The sequence below is a fragment of the Pseudocercospora fijiensis genome (genome assembly GCF_000340215.1).
Source record: "Pseudocercospora fijiensis CIRAD86 unplaced genomic scaffold MYCFIscaffold_1, whole genome shotgun sequence".
Taxonomy (NCBI): Eukaryota; Fungi; Ascomycota; class Dothideomycetes; order Mycosphaerellales; family Mycosphaerellaceae; genus Pseudocercospora; species Pseudocercospora fijiensis.
The window spans coordinates 7,410,265-7,419,838 of record NW_006921532.1 but is presented as its reverse complement, the minus strand read 5'-3'; positions in this window follow the sequence as shown (position 1 = coordinate 7,419,838).

Below are 9,574 nucleotides of genomic sequence, written 5' to 3'. Positions count from 1 at the left end.
ACGAAGGCTCGCATTTTCCTAGAGTATAATCTTAATACGTCGTAATAAGTTGCGGTCCGTTACGCTAGGCTCCGGGTCGAGTAGAGGCAAGGCGAAGTCCGTAGCTTCTATATAGTCCTACGCGCGGATACGCGTAATAAAGGCGCGATAGGAGCCGTACTTATATAGGAAAAAATCCGCGATCGTAATTAGGTAGATCTTAGTAGCGCGTCCGCGAAGGAGAACTCGTAGGATCGGCGTATTATAGATTCGCGTCTAGATCTTAGCGCTTATAAACTCGCCGACGTAGTCGCGTAGCGGCTAGTCTAGTTCGCGGTACACTAGTACTAGCACCTGCTCTACTAGGATACCGTAATTAAGTCTCTACGCTACTTCTATCGGCGTAGTAGCGTAGTCGTCGTATAGCTCGAATTTAGGCTCTTAAGAGGCGAAGAACAGTAGGGACTTATAGCAGCGTTCCTTTAGCTAGGTCTAGCTAGGGTCGGACAGTTCGTCCTAGCGGTATACGTATAAGGCGATAGGCGGCGGGCCGTAGTCGTTATTCTAAGGGCGGTAGCGTACTATCGTAGTAATGTCGCCGGGCGTACCGGCGTCGCTCGATATAATAGGGTCGCCGACGGGGTAGCGGTGTGTTACTAGAGGGCGTGCGTAGTTGTAGGTTCGCTAGAGTAGGGGGAGGTTAGTATCGTATTAAGTTTGATATATACGTAGCAGCTAAAAATTTTTAGGGCGTTACTAGGGCGTTCCGCTTTATTATAACGCAAACTTTACCTCGTCTACGCTACGCCGTTTACATGTGCGGTACGGCCCGTCGGATTAGAGTAACAATAGGGGGAAGACAATAAAGTGAACTATTTGCGTTTCAAAAATGAAGTAAAGTAAGGTGCGATTTAAAATAAGGTAAAGTAGGGTGCGATTCAATTATAGACAATAATGCTATAACGTAGCATATCGCGATAGAGATGCCTATTGTTGCGTATAGTGCTGCTTAGTTAACCTTCTATGTAGCCGTTCTTTAGGAGTTGCGTAAGCTAGGCCTCCGAGAAGGCCGAGCCTACAGTTCTCCTACTATTAACTATAGCGCGCTTAGGGACGGCGCTGCCGGTACCTACTATTATAGCGCTTGCTAACGTGCCGGTTGCTAACGTAACGCTTACTGTCGTACTTGCTATAGGTAGAGGCGATCGTATTCCTAGACGAGTTCCGCCGAGTCGCGGAGGTTATCGACATCGTACTAAACGTTGTACGCGTAACCGTAGCTACGCTACTTAACTAGGTACTACGTCTTGCCTCTAGAGACTCTACGTCCGAGGAGCTTTTCAATCTCGTAATATAGCGCTTTTAGGTATAGATAGTCGTTATCGAAGGGTGCTTTATCTACTAGACCCGGCTCTAGCATCTCTCGGTCGTATAGGTCGCGGCCCTTAGGGTATAGTTCTAGCTACGAAACTGAGATTACCGGGTAGATGCGCATTACTAGGGGGAGATCGAGCTCGTACGCGAGGTTGCTAACTAGGCGTAGTACCTTAAATAGTCTAGTACGCTATACGGAGAGCTTGCGATTAGGGTTCCCTAGCAGGCGGTATCCCTTATATAGCTTAAGCAGTACCTTCTAGCCCGTCTTAAAGGAAATAGGGCGATACTTGCGGTCGTATCGGTCCTTTATTATTGCTGCCGCCTACGCGAGAGAGTCCGTAGCCTAATCGCGTGCCTCCTGTCTTAATGCTAAGTAGTCCTCGGTAGGGAGCTCGGTAAGGGGGTTTAGCGCGTCTAAGTTGGTCTTGAATCCTTGAATCAGAATATTAGGTACCTCTCTAGTCGAGGTATTTCTAGCGTTATTAAGCTCGGCCTAGATGTACGGAAGTGCGTCCGTCTAATTAGCGTCCGGATAATTAGAGGTAAAGAATCGTAGTGCGATTTCTACGGTCTAATTAGTTCGCTTAGACTAGCCGTCCGACTAAGGGTAGTACGCCGTCGTTGCGAAGAACCTCGTGCCTAACTTCTTAAAGGCTGCTTTTATAAAGTTACTAAGCTAAATAGGGTCCCGGTCGCCGATTATAATAGCCGGAAGGTTGCGCTCTATTTCGATATGTCCTTGGATCTAATCGCTACCGTGCTGCTACGCCGTCTACGTTAATTTGCACTTACGTAGCATAACGCGCTTAGAGTACTTGCACGTCTTAGTAAGGAAACTATCGTAGCCGTCTTTATTAGGTAGCAGGCCGTAAACCTAGTCCGCAGTAATAGCGTACTATAGAATAGGCTAGTATTTAATCGGTTGCAATTTACCGTATAGAGGATAGCGTAGTATCTAGTTTAGGATACACTCGGAGCAATAAGCGATATACTTAGAGACCTCGCGCCCGAGCCGGCGTATATAGAAGCTAGCGTACAGACGAGCGTAAGTGCGGTAATAACCTACGTAGTAGTAATAATCGTAGGCTATTTAGAAGACCTCCTTATATAGGGAGCGGGGGATGCATAGCCTCTCTCTGCCGTCGGTGTCGTCCTTGAAATAGATAAGGTCGTCGCGTAGGAAAAAACAAAGTCTTAATAGGCTCGACTCGGCCTCGCCTATAATGTCCGCTTCCTCTTAATTAGGGTTGTCGTTAGCGTCTAGGGTCCTCTCCGCGGCGGCTCGTAGGCGGCGTTCCTCTATAGCGTTTAGCTAAGCTAGGATTGCGGACTAATACGGGTCCTTAGTATATCCTGCCTTTAAGTCGTCCTTGAATTCGGTAGCGAGTTCTACGAGTACGGAGTGGAAAACTATAGGCTCGTTAGAAGTGTACGTTCGGCCGGAGTGCTTGTCGATTATAGTAGCGTAAAAGCAAATCGCACCCTCGCTTTCGTATAGGTATATATAGTACGCGTCGATTACATTATTCGCGGGCGCCGGATCGTCGTATACTAGGGGATCTAGTATATCGTATGCTTAATCTGCTGCCCGGTCAAGATCCGCTACGAGCCTACTTAAGGCGTCCGGTATTCTATAAAGGCGTCCTAGGCGGTAGTGCACCTTAAGCTTAGGGTACTAAGAGAGGTACTAACCGGCCCGTACTAGGCGAAGGTTGAGCTTGTCCGTAGACGTAGTCGTTGCAAGGCTCGCTGCCGTAGTAATGCCTAGGGCCGCTATATAGTCGGAGAACACGTGCACTAGCTTACGTACCGCCTAGAGGATTATCCGTGCCTTACGTACCGTCTAGACTAAACCGCCAACCTCGAGTTCTATAGCTAGATACCGCTTTTCTACGTCTGTAAGTGCTTTGCTAAGGTATATAATAACTTGTACCTAATCCGCCGGGAAGCGTGCGGCCTTACCGTTCTCGATAGTTAGTTCTAGGTCTCCCTTAACGTAGTATACTACTACGGCGAATCCTCCTACGCAGGCATCTAGGTCGATATATATAGGGCGATTAGGGTCCGCGTAATAGGAGAACTTAACATTACGGTACATCTGTCTAAGGATATCGAAGGCCTTATACTCGGTTTCTAGCGATTTATCGGAGTCGAAAGCTAGGGTCCTTATAGCGTAGCGTTTGCGCTTATTTCCTTTGTTAGCTAGGCTAAAGCGTAAGAGCTCCTTCTTACGGTTCTCGAATGGCATCGTAATCGTAGAGTAGTATAGAATATGCTAGCGTTGCTAGCCGGTTAGTCCTAAATAAAATTCGATGTCCTTTAGCGTCGTAGGGAATTTCAAGTCTAGGATAGCCTAGACCTTTTCCTTATAAGTAGTGTATCCTAGTCCTAACACTCGTTAGCCTAAAAGCTTCGTAGATAGATATACGAGGAACGACTTATACGGTGCGATACTAATGTTCTTGCCTGCTAGGCACTCGAATACGGCGTTTAGATGCTGCAGGTACTCTTCGAAGGTACGGGAGTAGATAACAATGTCGTCGATATAAGTACGGCAGTAGGATTTGTATCGCTTAAGGATCTTGTTAAGCTAGCGCTAGATATGTTATACGCTGTTCGAGTAACCTATAATAGCTACATATATCTGTTCCTAGCCGCGGTAGCTATTAATCGCGAATTTGCTACGGTCCTTTTCGGCTACTGCTTATTAATAGAAAAACGCGACGGCGTCCACTATTGTAATATAGGTAGAGCCGCGTAGCGCCTTAATAATGTCCTCTTATCTAGGGAGCGGATAAGAATCCTTGACCGTGATCTTGTTTAGGCCTCTAATATCTACGACTACACGTCCTTTACGGACTAGCTTGCCGTCTACTATTGTTGTTTTCTAGACTACGAAGACTAGGAACCTAAATTGAGTAGGCTTAGTAGTAAAGGACATCTTTCCTTATGCGTATAGCGGGTCGAACGTCTTGTTTACGACTTCTTTATCGGGGGCGTAGAGTAGGTACGCCACTATAGGAACTTTATCGTTCTTATAGCCTGGTTTTAGCGTAACTTCTAGGTAGTTAGACTTAGGAATGTCTACCGTAGTGCCCTTGTCCTTCTATAGGTCCTCGTGCTTCTTTACTACGGCCTCGATAAGTTGTACCTACTCTTCGGTACCGTAGGCCGTTACGCTATTAAAAAGCTAGGTCTCTTTTATAGGGTTCGGCAGGTCCGGTAGCAGAAGGCCGGCTACGCCGTAATCTTTAGGCGCGATATAGTAGCAGCCGTAGTAGTTACACTCGCGTATGTACCCTATCTTCGTATGTTGTAGTAGAGTCTATAGCTAATCCATATCATTACGGACCTATACGAAATTTACTACGGCGTCTACGACGGTAGCGTAGATAGTTAGGGCCTTGTTCTTAAGCTCCTAGTTTTGCGGGTAGAAGGCTACGTCTCGATCTATAGGAAGGTCTGTTCCAAACTAGACAGGCACTAAGGTTACAGTCTACGGTACTAGAACGACGTTCTTATCGCCGGAGTATATAACCGTACGGAACTTGACGTAATCTTTGCGGCCTACTAGTAGGGGAATCTTCGCCTTTTTATAGGAATTAATCGTTGCGATACAGTGTAGTACATCAATCTTAATACCCTCCGGGCCGATAATGTCTATTACTATAAGAAACTTAGCGCTAAGCTCCTTAACGACGTGCACCTTATAACGTATATAGGCGATAACCTTAGAGCCCTTAACGATTCCCGGTACCTAGAAATCGAGATCTACGTACTCGCTAATGTCCGTCGAACCTACGCCCTTAACCTTTAGTAGAGCTACTAAACGCTTGCGCTCGATGTCCGGGCGTATCTAGCGTAGGAAAGCCTTATCGATAAGTAATACAGTAGCGCCTGTATCTAGGCAAACCGCGTATTCCGTGCCGTCCTTCTATAGGCGTACGACTATACGTAGATAATAATAGCTTCGAAACGCGTATCCTCCCTTAACCTTTAGCAATATAGCGGACTTAATAAGCCTAGCGTCCTCCTCTACGCTATCCTTCTTAGGCGTTAGCTCCGTAGCGTACTTAGTACGTCTATAGTCCTATAAGAGATTGTTGCTATCGAACTTCGCGCTACAATTTAAGTATAAGAACTTTAAAGGCCGTATCGTAGCGAAGGGTTCTATAGCTAGAGGAAGGTGCTTGCCGATATATAGGGAAAAGGGCGATAGTAGCGGAACTTCGCTATAGTATACTAATACGGAGTCCTAAGAAGAGGCGTTATTATCTACGTCGTCTAATCTATAGTAGATGTCTACCTAGTCGTTAAAGTACGCCGGTACAGAGTGCGGGCTTACTAGCCTCGCCGAGTAGCGTAAGCTAGATCGTAGGCGTAAGTGTGAACGCGGCTATAGGGTAGATACAGGCTCTTCGACTAGAGGCTCCGGTGCCTACTTATTAGCGTAATAGTTGCGCGGGGCCTTATTGCCTTAGCGGCCGCGTTCTTACTAACCCTAGGTATCGCGTGCGTCGTTTCGCGCACCCCTATCTTATCGTCGTCTACGATTAGCATTCTTGCTACCGCGTGCCTCGTAGCCCCGATTATTGTTACGTAGCTCTGCTCGATTGTTACGGTTAGAAGCGTACTCTTTTTAGCGTCCTTCCCCTACTAGGGCTTGCCTATCGTTTCCTTAATCTCGGCGCTAATACTAGTTTTAATTAGTATAGCTACTATTTCTAGGGCGCTTATTGCCGTAGCCGCCGGCGTAACCGCGACCTAAATTGTCGCGATATCCGCGTGCTACTACGGCGTACCGATCGTCGAACCTACTAGCGTAACCGCGACTAGAAGTATCGCGATACGCGCCCGAAGAATCGGCGTACCGGTCGCTATTGCGAGCGTTTCGGTATTGTAACTTACCGTTATATCTATTGCGGCCTCGTACTATACCGTAGCTATCGGACTGTATATATCTGCGGCACTATACTTTATACTTGTCTTTAACGGCTCGTATAAAAGTGTGAATCGTATCGCTTAGTAAAGGCTTGTCGAGCTTGTCCTATAGGCGGGGCTCGAATCGTAACTATGCCTAGTAGAGAAGGGCGTACGGTCTATTAGGGTCTGTCTCGAGACCTGCCTTACGTATATAGCGGATGCAGTTTATAATAAATTGCTAGGGTGCTCTACGGTTGCGTACGTCCTATACCGTATAGGATTCGGCGTATAGCTTGTCCTAGGCCTCGACGATAGATCTGCTAAACTTGTCCCTTAGTACCTTACACTAGCGCTTAATGCCCTCTCCTCTGCGGATAGTATCGCGGTTATTGCTCGTTAGCTCGTAGATAAACTACTACTATGCGGCTCTACGTAGGCACTTCGTAAGCTAAGTACGCACTATACGGGCGTAATTGACCGCCGCGTAGTCGCAAGCTACGTCTAAGAACAGGTATACTAAGGTAAATGTAACCTTATTGCCGTACGTGTAGATGTCCTAGCTATCTAAGTCCGCGTATAGGGCGTCGGGGTAGAAGTACCCGATGTCTATCGGGTCGAACCTCTCTAAGCGCTAAGAACGCTACGGGCTGTAATAGGGTAAGCGGCTGAACTAAAAGTTGTCGATATAGTACGGGTTAAAGCGGTAACCTCGAGGGCTAAAGTTCCCGCCTTAGGTACTAGAATTACCTAGGCTCGGGCTTAGAGGCCCTCCGCTAGCCGCACCGCCTTGGCTATAGCGGCGTTGTCTAGCCTCGGCGTTACGTGTTACGTTACGGCGTAACTAATAAGGCTAGGCCTCGACTAGGTTAGGCAGTAGGGCTAATAGAACTTGTTTATATAGAACCTGTTTATTTAAACCTACACGCGCGAGGCGCTTAGCTCTTCTAGTGTCTAGCCTGTCTTATACTAAGCTCGAAGGGATGCTCTAGCGTAACTAGTCGATCTCGTCCCTAATTTTATCCCTAAGTTACTATATTTGGATAACTTGTTAATTTGACAGTTGTCTAAACAGCTAGCGTATCTTATTACGTAGAACGGCTAGGTTAGCGGCGTTTAGGATTTCGCCGTTAGCGTCTTTAGCGGCCGCGTTAGCGCTAGCGGCGTTCTAGTTCTCGCGTGCTAGAACTTCGCGTAGCGCGCCTTCTCGTAGGCGTTAAGGCTAGGGATTGTCGTAAGCTAGCTGCTTGCCGTTTCGCTAGTTTTAGGAGGATAGTCCCGCGCTAGCATTGCGTACACGCTAGCGGTCCGCGACTAGACGCCTAGCCTCCGTACCTAGGAAAGCGTCGACTAACCTATTACGGCGCTATGTCTGCTATCGAGAAGGTAGGTCTCGCTCGACACTAGGTTCTACGTATACTAAGTCCGTACGCTAGAATTCTAGGTCTATATTTTAGGACATGTCGGCTATATCTTTAGTAGAAGCGGGTAGGATTGACGGCTCTTATTATCGGGGTCGTTACTACTGTGTCTCGGGACCTCGATGCTAAAGCTTAGGACCTAATAGAGAGGACTCTTAGTAAGACTTAGTACCTAATAAAAGAGACTCTAGACTACTCGTAGCCGGAAGCTCCTACTGCTCGGGCTTAGGGCTCTATTGCTCCGGAGCTTACTAATTAGGACTCTGCTACTCCGTATCCTAGTACTCGGGCTTAGGACCGTGTTGCTTAGGACCCTACTATTTAGGACTCTACTACTTAGGGCCGTCTGAAACCGGCGAGGACAGATTAGGACTACTCGGGACCGACAGCTCTAAGGTACTAAGTTCTCGCAGGCCTAGGGGGAACACAATCGGTAAGGACCTATAACGTATATACGTAACTCGTCGTATACTAGCTACTAAAATAGTCCGACGGCGACGTAGCTATAGGCTAGTATCCGGACTTAGACTTGCAGGCACTACTGTATCTAGTGAGGGTAGTGCTAGTTCCGGAGTAGGAGCCGCTAAGTCGTTAGGTCCTATCGTATCTAAAACTGCAAGTTCGTTACGGAGAGCAAGCAGCGTCTTCGCTGCTACCGTAACTAAAGAGCGGTTAACTGCCTAATCCTAAGGGAAACCGAGGGTAGTACCGCCTCTAGTGTCCGAGTGTTTTCGTAGTATATATTCTTCTAGGGGCTAATAATACGTAGTAATTTTCGTAACGATTGCTATAAGCGGGTCTCTTTGCTTCTAGTACACTAACTTAGCGTAACCGGCGTTAGCTAAGAACTCCTTAAAGCAAAAGGCGATGTTTAACGAGTAGGCGTCTAAATCGGGGCGTGCGGAAGCTAGCGTATTTGTAGAATAAGCGTAGGCTCGGTGATCTTATAAAAATGTAGGATAAGTATAGAGTTAAGGAACTAGACTAAAGTCGGGAAACTGTTAGGGTGCTTATAGGCTCTTGCCTCGACCGGTGCCCGCTTCGGCAGGTACTAGTATAGAGTAAACAAACCTAGATAAGGAAGGCGGGCCGCCTAGTCTAGCGATTAGAGGGCTGTAGGGCGCCGTCGATTGGAGGGCTATCGGTGTGTAGTTGTATGTATATAGAAGATAATATGCGGAATTTGGAGGACTGTCGTAATCGTATCTATATCGAGCGTAGGTAGTTGTTATAGTTAGGTAGGTGGGTCGGTGCCGCTAGTACAGGACCTCGCGGTCGCGTTTTTTGGTTTTTTAAGGTGCCCGTTCGTTTAGTACTCGGGTACTATTTAAACGGATCTAGATCCAACTAAAGCGAAGCTACTAATTGTTACGCGAGGGACGATTAGTAGGTTAGCTATAGCATAGTATTAGGGTAAGTATCTACGGTTCTACGGAAAGTATATACCGGGCTTAGCTAGCGTACCGTCCCTGCCGTAACATACGTACTAATAGCAATAACGCCTTATCGTCTAATCCGCTACGACCGCTAGTATATAGCATTAGTACTAGAAGGCCGCTATTTATAGTACTTCGACTACTGTTTCTACCTATATCTCTAGTTACTATACTACCCTCTTTTTTAAGCGTAGCTACGGCAGTCTTCCGCCGCTAAGAAGCGCTCTTCTTCTTTAATCGACCGGCTAGTTAACTCGCTATATTACTAGGCGTAGGTATCTTACTCGGTACTAGCGTACGTAGTTGCGGAGTCTCTAGAGGTACTAATAGACGCTTAATCGACGGCTTTGCTATCTCTTCTTATACCTTAAACTAAGCCGCTTTCGCTATAGCGGCTCTTTAAGCGGCGGCAATATTATTAGTATAGTTTACGGCCGCTTG